The 13839-nt window shown below is 40.7% G+C and overlaps 1 protein-coding gene across 1 annotated transcript in view; it reads right to left on the minus strand.

Moving 5' to 3' along the window:
- The window catches only part of PPFIA4 (PTPRF interacting protein alpha 4), a 1641692-nt gene that overhangs the window by 1197854 nt on the left and 429999 nt on the right, over window positions 1-13839 (minus strand). The gene's annotated exons all lie outside the window — the stretch shown is intronic.

The following is a 13839-nucleotide window of genomic DNA, read 5'->3' on the forward strand; positions in this document are numbered from 1 at the left end:
TGTTCGACGTTCTGCAATTTCGACATTCTCGATGCGACAATATCAAATTCGATATTGTCAGTGTTCGAGATGCTGATAGGGACCCTACACACACACACACACACACACACACACACACACACACACGTGCGTGTTATATAATACAGACTTTCAATGTTTGCATCTCTATCTTTTTTTGGTTTGATATTTTGCATTTTCAATTAAAGTTAGTACACTCGTCTGAAATCATAGAACTAGTGTTTTTGGTTTCGGAGATGGTTTTTAGTATTTGTTCTAAGGTATTTTCATGGTAATCATAATAGGAAGTGCTGAATAGATGATGTTGGCAGGAGAATGGATGAATGAATGAGATAAATAGGACAAGTCTAAACTAATTTTGACCATTAGTATGTCTTCCATATCTTCAGGACAAAGTGGGTTGTGCCATTTGTTCTCATCGCAGTGCAGTGCTGAATATTGTTTCTGAAGTTCCTGACAGAACTTAAGAATGCCTTATGGTTATTTTTAGCTGTGGTGACAACTTTTGTTACCAATTTGCAGATCTTCATCTTTTGCCTACTTCTACATTTACCCTATTGTAGTTGCCTGTATAGATTGAGGAATTTGAGTTTCTCTGTCTTCTTTTTTTTATTTTGTTGTATAGTTTGTTGATGCTGGGGTTGCATTTAGGTGATATTTTTCTGAACCTGGCACTGTATTTGTGATGAATGGGGACAGAATCTTCAATACAGGAGTTGAGTTAGGAATAGAAATTTGTGGTATTAGCAGCCATTTTTAGCTAAGGGTCCTCAAGGGGTGGGGAACTTAACTCTGCTTTGTTTGGAAGCTACTGCTAGGACGTAAGCATTGGAAAAATCTTTGAAGACAGTAGTGATTTGAGAGCATCTTATGAAAACTTCATATCATGGTGGTCAGATGTGGCCAAAAAGGGACAACCACAGGTACTGTGTATAAAGATGCGATACTCATTAGAACCACATCAGGTAAGCTTGACACCCTAACTCGAGGGAAATTTTATAACAGCTCTATCCAACTTTAATCTGTGCAATCAACTTAAAGAACTAGCACAGAAATGCTGACCTGAGGAATAGAATAGGAATTTCAGGAGAAACAGATGTAGGCAGAAACGCTCATATATCCTAGTGAAGTACCCAGCCAACTGGATATGAGCAGCTCTTCTGTTATTTTCAAAGTGCTAGCATCTGTCTGCAACATTAAGTCATAGTTTACAGTGACAGAATTGCAAAATAAATTTGCATGTTTCCTTTGCCAAGCTGTATCATTCCTTCAGGACTTAAATCATCAACTTAATAACTTTTAATTACCACACCAGTACTCTGAATTTGCTTTCAAAACGATGCACTGAGAATCCTGAACCCTGAAAATTGCAAGTGGTTGGACTTTGTGAAATGTTGTTGATGACAGCAGCAGCCAATCAGGATTAATGCTGCATGGTAGTCATGGCTTTAAAACAGCTCACAGTCAAACATTTTTTTTTAACTGTAGTGAATGACAATAAGAATAGAATTGGACACTGTTCAGACGCGAACCTACATCACACACATCACCTGGTAACGCCATGAACTGGGTTGATTCAGGCTACAGATCACACAAGCATATCCACATCGGTTACTAGACATTTACACAATAAACCATCCTGGTTTAACAAATAATGGTGTGTTACTTTCTGACACAAGCTCTGGTTAACAGTTGTCAGACATTACTTATACAGAGCCTGATAAAATTCTGAGGCCATAATTTGGAACCTTGTCTTAGCAGAACTAGAAATGTGAATGTTGGGAAATGCACAGCGAGTCCAAGGTTACATTTGCCCTAAGTATTGCCATTACTTCATGTTACAGTATATCATTCTTGGGGCTAGTATCTATAAACAGCAAGGGTGTGGAGGTGCAGGGAGTGAAGCCCCCTAACAAAAAAAGTGCTTTACACATGTACCAGTGAGTTTTCTAATTCTCTGTTTCTGTTTGACTTGCGGTTTACTATTCAACATTTTAAGATTTGAAATACTGGGAGACACTTCCAGCAGGGAGAGAGTTACAGGTTTTCCTGTTACTCAGGAAGCCCTAATGAGTCCATAAAGCATGTCTTTTCTTATACTGGGGAGAGACTGTCAAACACTACAGAGAAGCATATGAAATAGAGTACAAAACTAAAAATAATACATTTATATTTATATGGCTGATTTAAGTGAATTAACTACTGAGATGAAATTAGAGGAGGGAAGACACAAGCAGGAGAAAAATACACAACAGAATGAAAAGGAATATAAGTAAGTGCACAGATAATTAAGTGAATAGGACAGCTATTAAGGCTAACCGCTGATAAAACATTTTTCCGTTGAAGGTCTGTAGCGAGTATACATAAACCCAGTGTACAGTAAACATGGGTAAAAGAAGTATGGTAGAAGGCGCAGGAAGTTATACAGCTTACCATAACGGTGAACATTTGAACATGAGATCACTGCTGCAGTCCTGTGGTGGTTCAAAGTCCCAGAAACATTGGCAAAATTAGTGCAAGCTATATACAAGGACCTAAAGACTTATGTATTAACAGTGTTCGGCCTCACAGAGGGGTTCCCAATGGGAGTGGGTGCGGATCAGGGTTCAGCTCTGAGCCCACTACTATTCACACTGGTGATGGACTACGTTAGCAAACAGTTCATAGGGGACAGATCAACAAAGCTGCTGCCACACGTCTTTACAGGCAGACTTTGAGCAAGAACGTCAGCAAAGGATAGGGAAATGGAAGGCATGTGGGATGAAATCGAGTACAGAAAAGACAGCTGAAATTGCACGAGATAGGTAAATCAGAACTGAGAAATGAGACAGAAGGGAAAGAGTGTAACAGGTTAACAGCTTCTTGTATCTGGTAGGGGTAGTTAAGAAGAAGGGAAGTCTGAAAGAGGAAGTCAAGGCTAGAATCAGAGGAGCTGTAGCCAAAAAGCACAGTGTAGTATATCACAGAAGAATGCCAAAGAATTGGACAAGTAAGGTGTACAAAACAGAGGTACAACAAGTACTACTGTATGATACAGAAACCTGGGCAGTAAAGGCAGAGCAACTGAGAAAGCTAGAGGTGATGGAGATAAAGTAACTGAGGTAGTTGGTAGGATGGACACTGTGGGACAGATGAAGAAAAGAGGACATCAGAGCAGAAGCCAAAGTAGCTCTAATTGCACTAAAGGTCAAACAGAATAGATCATGGTGGTTTGGGCACATGTGCGGAAAAGCAGAAGACAAACAGCTGAAAACAATTTGGGACAGACAGGAAGAAGGCAAGAGGAAGCAAGGGGATGCAGCAAAGAGGTGGATGGACCACCGATGGACGGTGTGAGAGAAGACCTGCAACAGTTAGGCATGAGTGTCAGACAAGGTATGAGAGTAGCACTGACTATAGAGAGAAATGGCAACAGTTGACATGACATGTAGAAAATGGGAAAAGGGGGCTGATGATGATGACGATGATGAGGATTACTGCTGCAGTCATACTCCTTACTCCACATACTTGCCAGAAGTCTGGTTGTTCAACTTCCAGAGTGACTTCCAGAGTTCTCTTTAGTGTTTCAATGACTGTAGCATCTTCACAACTTGTGAAAGACACTCAAGCATGCCCCACTCGCAATAATAACCCATGTGTTTGTCAGGCCAACAGGGCTTATACCCTAAAAGGTTGTATACTCAAGATGGTAGATTATATAGGAAATGCTGATGTCCCTCTATGAATGACTGTGTGGGTCAGAATCCATTACCCCTCTGTGTGTGTTTTTCTTTTATACAAGCATACAAAAATCCCTGTACCTGAGGACAGGTGGGAAGAATCCTGTACTACAGCACTGATCTCCCATTAAGACATTTACTTTTATGGTAAGCAACTGTACTGACATTCCTTACTCTAGGGAGAGTACTAGAGCTAACTTCACATTATTGTTAAGGCCAGGTGTTACAGTAAACCCTGTAATATGGCAGAAGTGAAAGCTGGCCTACTCTAAAAATTGAATACCCAGTTTGTAGAGTTTGGAGAAGGTGTCGACTGAGGTCCATGTCTCTTACCTGATATGTGTCTTAGTCTGAGACATTTTAAAGCAGTACTGATGGAACATGTCTTCACTTGATGGCACACCTTGCTAGCTGACTCACAGCAGAAGCCTATAAAGCCCACTTACTATTTGTACAGTCTGCTTACAGATCGTATGGCCTTGCTGTCCAGTATGACAGAGACAAATAACCAAACATTCCACCTGGCATCCTTGGGTACTGGTAATGTAATACTTGAGTTCCACCAGCAGCTTAAGTGCATCATTCTTCCTCCCTTGTACTTTGGGCTTGGTAAAAACGTAGGGAATTTCACCTCTGCCATTACTTTTGGCATAAAGGAGGGTTTAGTCCTTAGATTTACATGATCCTTGTGTTAGACACTATAGAGTTCCATGCACATGACAGCATTAACTTGAAAACCCTTCTGCATGAAGTAACAGCTACCAAAAAAGGGTTTTCAAGGATAGGAATTTAAAAGGTGCGGAACTGCTAGGCTCAAAAAGAGACCGCATCAGCTGCAGTAGTACAAAGTTGAAGTTCCAAGATGGCAGAACTCTCTCCTTGGTGAGTGTCACCCTTTCATTGACTGCTTACCCAAATTATACAAGGAGTGGGGAGGCTTGGGTCCACATGCTGGCATTCAGAAATGATTGAAAGATACACATTGGAAGAGGCACAGCAAAGGTCTCTGGTTAGCAGATGGCTAGCAGTCTGAGACTTTGTCTTTGAACAACATTTAGGTTTGATAGTCCTGAGACATTCAGGGAATTCTCTTACATTCCAGGTATATTTCTTTATGCTTCACCTGCTAGCTTCTTGTAAGGTGTGGGTCACCTTATCCAGAAGCTCATATTTAAATAATATCTGGATAAAAGGATCCATGTTGCCAGTCTCAGGGGTATAAGGTTTGCTTGCATCACCAGAAACCTTTCTGCTGTGCCAAAATGTGCCATCTTGTGATATAGAGGTTCTCTCTCTGGGCCATCTGGATTAATCTGGAAAACCAAGACTGTTTGGCTGGAAAGCAGTGATCAAAAGGTATATTACTCCTTCCTTCCTTACCTTCTATAGCACCATTAGATTGGTAGGTAGTGGATGTAAAACACAGACCTGACTTCCATTCTACACCAGGCTGAAGGCATTTATGGCCCATGCCTTAGGACTGGAAAATCTGGATCAGAAGGTAGGGATTTTGTAGTTTTCCTCGTTGGAAAAAAATCTCTTATAGAGTTTTTTACAGTCTCCAAGATGTTTTGGAGTACTTAAGCATCCACCTTGTAACTGTTGACTGTAAACTTGCATAAATTGTCTACTAACAAATTTTGTCTTGACAGAATGTAGTTTGCCTGTAGGTATAAGTTCACAAGATTGGCTGTTTTCCATATTAGTATCATAAGCCCATACAGTTGGTGGAAGTGAATGCCTCCCTGCTTGTTAATGGACCAGATCACAGTACTGCTGCCTATAACTAATGTTAGGCTCCTCAGATTGAACTCATTTTGGAAGTTTATGACAGTAATAAAGCAGCCATCATCTCTGTCACATTTACATGAGTACTCTGCATGTTTCTTCTCCAGGAGCCAGTAACTCTGACGTGTACCAGGTAAGTTTCTGATGGTAATAATACAGCCATCATCTCTGTCAATCTACGCGAGTGCTCTGCATGTTTCTTCTCCAGAAGCCAGTAAGTCTGAGGTGTACCAGGTGAGTTTCTGATGGTAATAATACAGCCATCATCTCTGTCACATCTACGTGAGTGCTCTGCGTGTTTCTTCTCCAGAAGCCAGTAAGTCTGAGGTATACCAGGTGAGTTTCTGATGGTAATAATACAGCCATCATCTCTTATCAATCTACGCGAGTGCTCTGCATGTTTCTTCTCCAGAAGCCAGAAAGTCTGAGGTATACGCCATCATCTCTGTCAATCTACGCGAGTGCTCTGCATGTTTCTTCTCCAGAAGCCAGTAAGTCTGAGGTATACCAGGTGAGTTTCTGATGGTAATAATACAGCCATCATCTCTATCAATCTACGCGAGTGCTCTGCATGTTTCTTCTCCAGAAGCCAGAAAGTCTGAGGTGTACCAGGTGAGTTTCTGATGGTAATAATACAGCCATCATCTCTGTCACATCTACGTGAGTGCTCTGCGTGTTTCTTCTCCAGGAGCCAGTAACTCTGAGGTGTACCAGGTGTGCTTCTAATGGTAATAATACAGCCATCATCTCTGTCACATCTACGTGAGTGCTCTGCGTGTTTCTTCTCCAGGAGCCAGTAACTCTGAGGAGTACCAGGTGTGTTTCTAATGATAATAATACAGCCATCATCTCTGTCACATTTACAGGACTGCTCTGCATGTTTCTTGACCAGGAGCCAGTAACTCTGAGGTGTAACAGTTGAGTTTCTCGCCACATCGGATCTGAAGTTTCTATTTTTAAGAGTCTGCCCCTTTTGAGGGGGGAGGGGGACTAGCATTGGGCACATACTAGAGGTCTACATGGGATATCTACCAAAGGAACTCTTATGGACAGGATCAGTTGCATCCACACACTTCTCAGATATGAATAAGTCTTTATGATTTGCAGCCCAGTCAGGAAACCCATCAGAATAGATGCAGACATGTAGCTCGGGGACCTTAGCAACTTCCTGGCTTGCAGGCCACACACGTATACCACATTAAGGAAGAAATTATTTGGCATTAGAGCATTCTTTTTAGGAATAAACAGACAAGTTTATTCTGTGTCCAAAAAAGCATCAGTAAAATCTTCCCTGCCCCTGGCTCAAGCACAGACTTGAATACTGTGACTGAACACCAGGCTGGGGAAGGTGAAGACCATGACTGCCATTTCTTCCAGTATTTCTAGTGATGAGAAGGCTTGGATGATACAATCATCTGGGTGAATGTCAGTTGCTTCCATCCTCAGTTGTGTTAACATGGGGGACAGACACACATCTGATGACTGTATAAAGGGAATGGGGGTGAAATGACACTGATCCCTTTCTACCCTGGATATGAGGAAGTATCTCTGATCCAAATGGACTGTGGTATACGGATAAGCATCCTTCAGATCCAGAGTGAGCAGGAGTGTTCCCCTACATAGCAGGGGAAGCAGTCCCTCTAAGATTAGAATGTTGAATTTTCTCATATCCAGGAACTTGTTTTTCCAAGAGAGATTCATCCAGACTTCATGGGCCATCCTTCTTTGCTATGAGGATCACTTGAGAATAAAAACCCTTCCTTTCTGATTTGTAGATTATTTTAACTAGTCTGTACTCTAATAGCTACCTCAGTATTTCAAGTGTTAGATCCATCTGATTGGAAGGACAGAGGAGATTCCCATGACAAAAGGTATGAATACAGATTCTGTCCTGTACTCTTGGAAAGCTGTGGGTCTTACTCATTCTTCGGCCATCAGCTGTAACCATACATCCTTAAAAAAGGACAGCCTCTTGTATAAGCAAAGGAAGAAGGAGTGGCAGAAGGAAGCGGATGGACAAGGGAGGACATTGTAATCACTAATGTCCAAGAAAGACATGTTTCTCCCTTTTTGCCTTTCCGCTTTTCATCATGTCTGCATCTTCTCAAAAGCCCTCTTCTGCCTGTAATGGCTGACCCTCTTTTCCTTTCTACAAAAAGGCCAAGATCTATATGGTCAATTCCTGCTGCACTTTGGCATCACTGACTGAAACATCTGCACAAGTCAGTAATTTTTCTTTGCTTCTTTAGCCATTCAAAAGCAGCATTTGAGGGAGGGCCATGCTGCAGTTCTTTGTCAGTGTCATGTCCAGGAGCTGATACTTAACATCCTCCATCAACGACTGAAGCCTGATCAACCAGTGCTTCCTTAGTACCATCCAAAAAACACCCCCCTGCTACATGCATCCATGTTTAACTGCATTTTCACTCTAAAGGCTGTCTACTACAGCTTTTTGCATATTATTGACACCAGGCCTTAGTAAAATTATTATCTGATGCAATTTTTCTGTATTATTTCCTGCCTCCCAAGCAGTAATTTATAAACCCCCAACTTTCCCCTTTTTTGTGACTTATAATATAATGGGTTAAATTACATTTGGGGAGCAGCCTCTATTAAGAAACATGCTTTTCAAAATGCCAAGTTCATAAGCAAAATCAAAAATATTAGATGCCATTCTGGCAAGTGAACACACTGATCTTTATTTAAATTCTTCTTCTGAAATTAAGGATGAGCACTTTCAAAATGTAAACAACTGTTTGTAAACTTATGTCTTCTAGAAACATTAGATTTGAAACGCACATTAGTACAGTCTCTCACTCACCGGAAACAGAGACCTTTTCTTTCACAGTTGGCACAATAATTCACATTTTTTTTCTAGTTGGTATCCCCATAATCCACCCCTTGGGGTCTTTTCTACCTTTTCTAACACAACAAAATGGAATCCTTTAAATTCTGAGCACTGCCCACTTATATTTAAAGGCAGCCAGACTTTAAAAAGATGCTGGGGTGAAAAAGTGTTATGTTTGAATGCTCAGTAATGATATTTCCAGTAACTGTGTGACAATAATATTATTATTTTAATACAGTTTGAATTACATTTAAATGTTTATGATATTCATATCTGTGTGATGCTTTTTACATAATTTATAGTATTTCACATTTTATCGCTTTAAAAAACATGTGGTATAGATGAGCTAAGTTTATTGGAGGGAGTGTTGTACTTAAAAAGGAGATTTTTTTAATGAACACTTTGGACTCTGAAGAAATCCTTGTGACAAAAGTGCTTGGTCTGAAGCAATTAATGAATTCTGGTTTGACAAACTATCCCTGGTCACAATTCTTTTTATTTTTTTTTCTTAGTTTTGTTTTTTGTATTTAGTTCTTTGAAGGAGATGTCTTCAGGAGGGCTCTTTGGTTGAGATGACCTCCTAAATACTGGTACAATATCCCATGGGGGAGACGCTCTGCAAAAAGTATTCCAAATCCTATCCCTTAGCATCATATCCCAATGAGTCGGAAGTGGGGATTTCTTCCCTTTCTTAGCTGGTTGGGGAATGTCAGACACAGATGATTGTACTGGTTCTAGATTAACGCTCTGCTAAGCTGTAAAAAAACTCCTCTATGTATCTCTTATAATCAAAGTGCAAAGCTGGTGGTGAATGGGGAGTGGTGATGCCAGTAAATGCAAAGTTGGTGGTGAATGGGGGGCAGTGATAGTGATGCCTGCATGCAGGTACTAAGGTGAACAGGGGTAGTGATGCCTGCATGCAGGTGCTAATAGCAAATTTGATGGGGAATGGGGGGTAGTGATACCTGCATGCAGGTTCTAACTACCAAGCTGGTGGTCAATGGAAGGGTAGTGATACCTGCATGCAGGTGCTAACTGCAACGTTGGTGGTGAATTGGGGGGTAGTGATGCCTGCATGCAGGTTCTAAGTAACAATCTAGTGGTGAATGGGGGGGTAGTGATGCCTGCATGCGGGTACTAACTGCAAAGCTGGTGGTGAATGGTGGGGGTAGTGATGCCTGCATGCTGGTACTAACTACAAAGTTGATAGGGAATGGGGGGGTAGTGCAGGTACTAACTGCAAAGCTGGTGGTGAATGTGGGGTAGTGATGCCTGCAAGCAGGTTCTAACTACCAATCTGGTGGTGAATGGGGGGTAGTGATGCCTGCATGTGGGTACTAACTGCAAAGCTGGTGGTGAATGGTGGGGGTAGTGATGCCTGTGCTGGTACTAACTGCAAAGTTGATGGGGAATGGGGGCTAGTGATACCTGCATGCAGGTACTAACTGCAAAGCTGGCGTTGAATGGGGGGGTAGTGATGCCTGCATGCAGGTTCTAACTACCAAGCTGTTGGTGAATGGGGTAGTGATGCCTGTATGCAGACACTAACTGGAAAGCTTGTGGTGAACAGGGGTATTGATGCATGCATGCAGGTACTAATTGCAAAGCTGGTACTGAATGGGGGATAGTGATACCTGCATGCAGGTACTACTCTTGCTATTCTTCGTACTTGTAAACATATTCCAGACTCCTTCAGGAGTGTCACTGATTATGACTGTTGCAATGTCTTCCCTTTGTCATAATGCTGGAGGAGATGGCATCATTTTGGTTGTGTAGGCAGCCTTTGCATGCATCTGAGAACCAGCATATTGCCAGAGTATCAATAGTGTCTGTTGGGAGGTCTGTGCAGTGGCAGCACAGGAAGTGACTGAAGAAAGGAACCCAAGGGGTCAGGGGAGGACAGAACACCTCACCAGGCTCTTACCAGCTTGTAGGATCACAAGGCTGGTACTCAGCAGAACTGAAAAATGCATGTCAAATCAAGAAATGAAGAGCCAACATTAAATTTGGATCTTTAAGTAGAATAAAGATTCCAAATGGTGTAGTTATTGCCTGATGCTCTGGAGGTTATCTGTAAGAAGCCAAATGAACACAGACTACCCGAACACAACTTTCACCAAATACATTTAAAAAATGTACATAATGGCACAAGCTTCTTCTTCTTTACACTGAACATCAGTCTGATATTGGTCAGACGGGAGGAATGCTAACAGGGATACAGAAATAAAAGTCTGGAGCCTAGGTCAGTGTGGAAGACGGATACCTTGCTTTCCGGAAAATCCCTGCACTAAGGTTGCAGAGGTGATCTCTGCAATGAAATCATAGATTAAAATGGGTCAAGAGCCACAAAGGTAATATGACTGAATGAGTGTTTAGAACTGATAGCAACATACATTAGTAATGAGAAGTTCACTTAATAAACATTACTCTGTAGTAGGTTGATTTCCTCTCACATGACACAATTTACTCAGTCTCTCTGTTGGTTACTACTATGTGTCTCCTTCCTGTAAATATATACATAGCTTTTTTCTCCTTTGTCATTGTCATCTTACAACTTCTGTCTTTCTTAAACACTCTCTCACCTTGGACTCTACGTTTTTCCCATTATTTACCTCTTTCTTTGTCACCTAAACACTTGTATCACCCCTTACAATTACTAGGGTAATCTTGCTTCGCACTCTTTTCTTGCTAAATCTCTGATTTCACCTTTCGATTCGTAAGATTCAGATCTCAACTTGATGTAAAATTTGTACAAAGTGTATCTCTTTTTTTGTGACCAGTCTATATTATATTTGTGTTCTGCTGTTGGTTGTAATTGTTACATATTTCTCTTTGTTCTCTTTTGAAGGTAACCCAACCTGAGCCTTCAGTTAAGTCATCCTGTGATCAGTTAACTACTCCTTTTATTAAAATGTAAATAAATTAGCTAAAAAATGTAATGCACTCAACAGACAACTGGACATCACAGATTGAATGCTAAGGGCAGAGAACAGCAGCCACAGTACAGCTACTTCAAAAATAGTCCAGTCCTGCATCAGACCATTGCAGGGACACAGTTCATGTTTGCTACTCAAGACATAAGCAATTTAAAAAGCAACCTGCATAGCTCTTTAAAAACACTACAGTTTGCCTATCAACTGGCCATTGTCCTATCATGCCACAGTTTAAAATACAAAAGCCTTTCTTAATTTTTTTTTGTAAAGGATTGAATTTTTTTGGCCAAGCATGCCATGTCCGATTTCCCCTCCTCTATTTCTTTGTAAATAAATGAAGAGCAATCTGCTCCAGTTGGGCTTGTGCATGGATATAAGTACACCAACAGCATGAGAGCTGCAACATTCTGCAAGAACTACTCAGACTGACTGTCAAAGTAAGAACATTATTAGCAGTATATAATGTACATGCTTGCTACAGGAAGAGTGGCAATATTCATTGAAGGGTTGCACTGGCTAAGATCAATTAATCAGATCTCTCCAAATGCAACACAATGGACAGCACCTATCCAATAATCAGCCCATTTAAACAAAATACCACTGAAACCAGACCTTAGGGAAAGCATAATGCAGTCTCAGGTCAGCACCAGCTTCCCTGCATATCTAACCTACATCTAAGTAACATAACAACAACCTGCTTGCAAAATGAACTTATTACAAATCTTGTACATTAATATATCATTGAAGTATGACAGCTGTGCCCTACCACATAATACTGAATATATGAACAAAAAATAACACCCCTGCACTTCTTAATTATTATGCTTAACTCGCAGATCACCGTATGTCACTGCACATGGGGGAAGGGACATCCCCCCTTACAGTAACTGCCCCACAAAGTGCTTTAATCAACTGCCATTTTCAATCAGTGAAACAAGAGACCACTTCCTATTTGAAAAGAGTAAAACAACAACATGGCTGTCAGGCAAAATGTTGTCAGCCAATTGTCTGGCTTCTGTCTACACAGGTTATCTGATGTTAGTATATTAGGTAAAGGTCTAGGACTTGTGAGTCATGTCTGGCAGGAAAGAAATATCTGTAAAACATTAAATACACACTTTACTCTGGCTCTGAATGTAAGTCACATCTGCCAGCATACATTAGTTATAGGACAGCCGAGCAAACAAAGGATCTATGATGTACAGTAAGCTGAATGAAAGTCAGCACTGGGAAAGCAAAAAGGCACACCTCCCAGTGAGCCAGTGACCTAACACACACACACACACACACACACACACACACACACACACACACACACACACACACACACACACACACACACACACACACACACACACACACACACACACACAATCAATGCAGAGACAGCAAAGTCAGTGAAAGATAAAATACTTTGTTTCCATTCAAATCCAGCTGTCCCCTCTATCCACTTTCTGTCCATCCCAATGCTGGTAAAAGTGTTTTTGACTTGGTTACAGATACTGAGAGCATGCACTTTTATCTCTAGGCGTTCAGAGTTCTAAAAGGTATGTTTAATGCAAAGTACCAGGAGTGTATTATTACAATTTATTTTAATAAATACAGACGTGTGTTTGTGCACCTTTGTACATGTGTACAGATCCTGAAATGACTAATATACCATCCAAAAAATTTTCTCTTTGTCTTACACCTACAGTTTCTCATGAGAGATCAAACCTGAAGACAATAAAGCTGGTACTGAAAAATGAAAGAGATTGTAAAGATTTACAACATATCACAGATGCTGATTAAAATACTAAAATAGTGTTGGTTAAGCATTAGCCATGGCTTATGTTACATAATTTCAAAATTCTTAATAAGTTAGAAGAGTAAAACCTTTGATCTCCACTATATCAGTTGGCCACCCAGTCTCAAAGAAGACTCATTTTCATGTATTCAAAATTAATTTAAAATTATTCCCACTCCCAGCCTCTGATGATCATGAAAGTAATGTTTTTTTAAGGTTGCAGATTTTTTTTTGTATAAAAAAATACATATTAAGATTCCCTTCAGTCTGCCAAACATGCTTCTTATTTCTACCTTTCTTTTTATACGAAATCTCAGCTCACCTACTTTTGGACTACAGTCTCTGTCACTCTTGCTCTTCCCTTTCTGCATTGTGAACAAACTGGGATGTCTAAATGTTCCACATGTTGTTTTGGTCATCCTCTGCTGTACTCTGTCAGCCATATCAATCTACTTAATTAGCTCAAGTATCCTAAACTTTATGCAACTCTCCAAATGAAGCCAAACCAATGCTTTGTGTAAGAGCAGGGTGACGCCTTTATCACCAAAACTAAACAATGTGGTGCCATTTTCCCCACATTCCCTGCACCGCTCTCCCACTGCAATGAAAAACAAACTACATCTTATTTATTTGTTGATCAGACAACTGGTCTGGTCCCAAGATCCTATTCAACCACGAGTCAGGCTAACTGGCCCTGCAAAGAATAAGGGCATTAAAGTTACAGGCATTAAAGTTACAGTGGTAATA

Source organism: Protopterus annectens, chromosome 4.part1, assembly GCF_019279795.1.
Source record: "Protopterus annectens isolate FY-2018-M chromosome 4.part1, PAN1.0, whole genome shotgun sequence".
Lineage (NCBI taxonomy): Eukaryota > Metazoa > Chordata > Ceratodontiformes > Protopteridae > Protopterus > Protopterus annectens.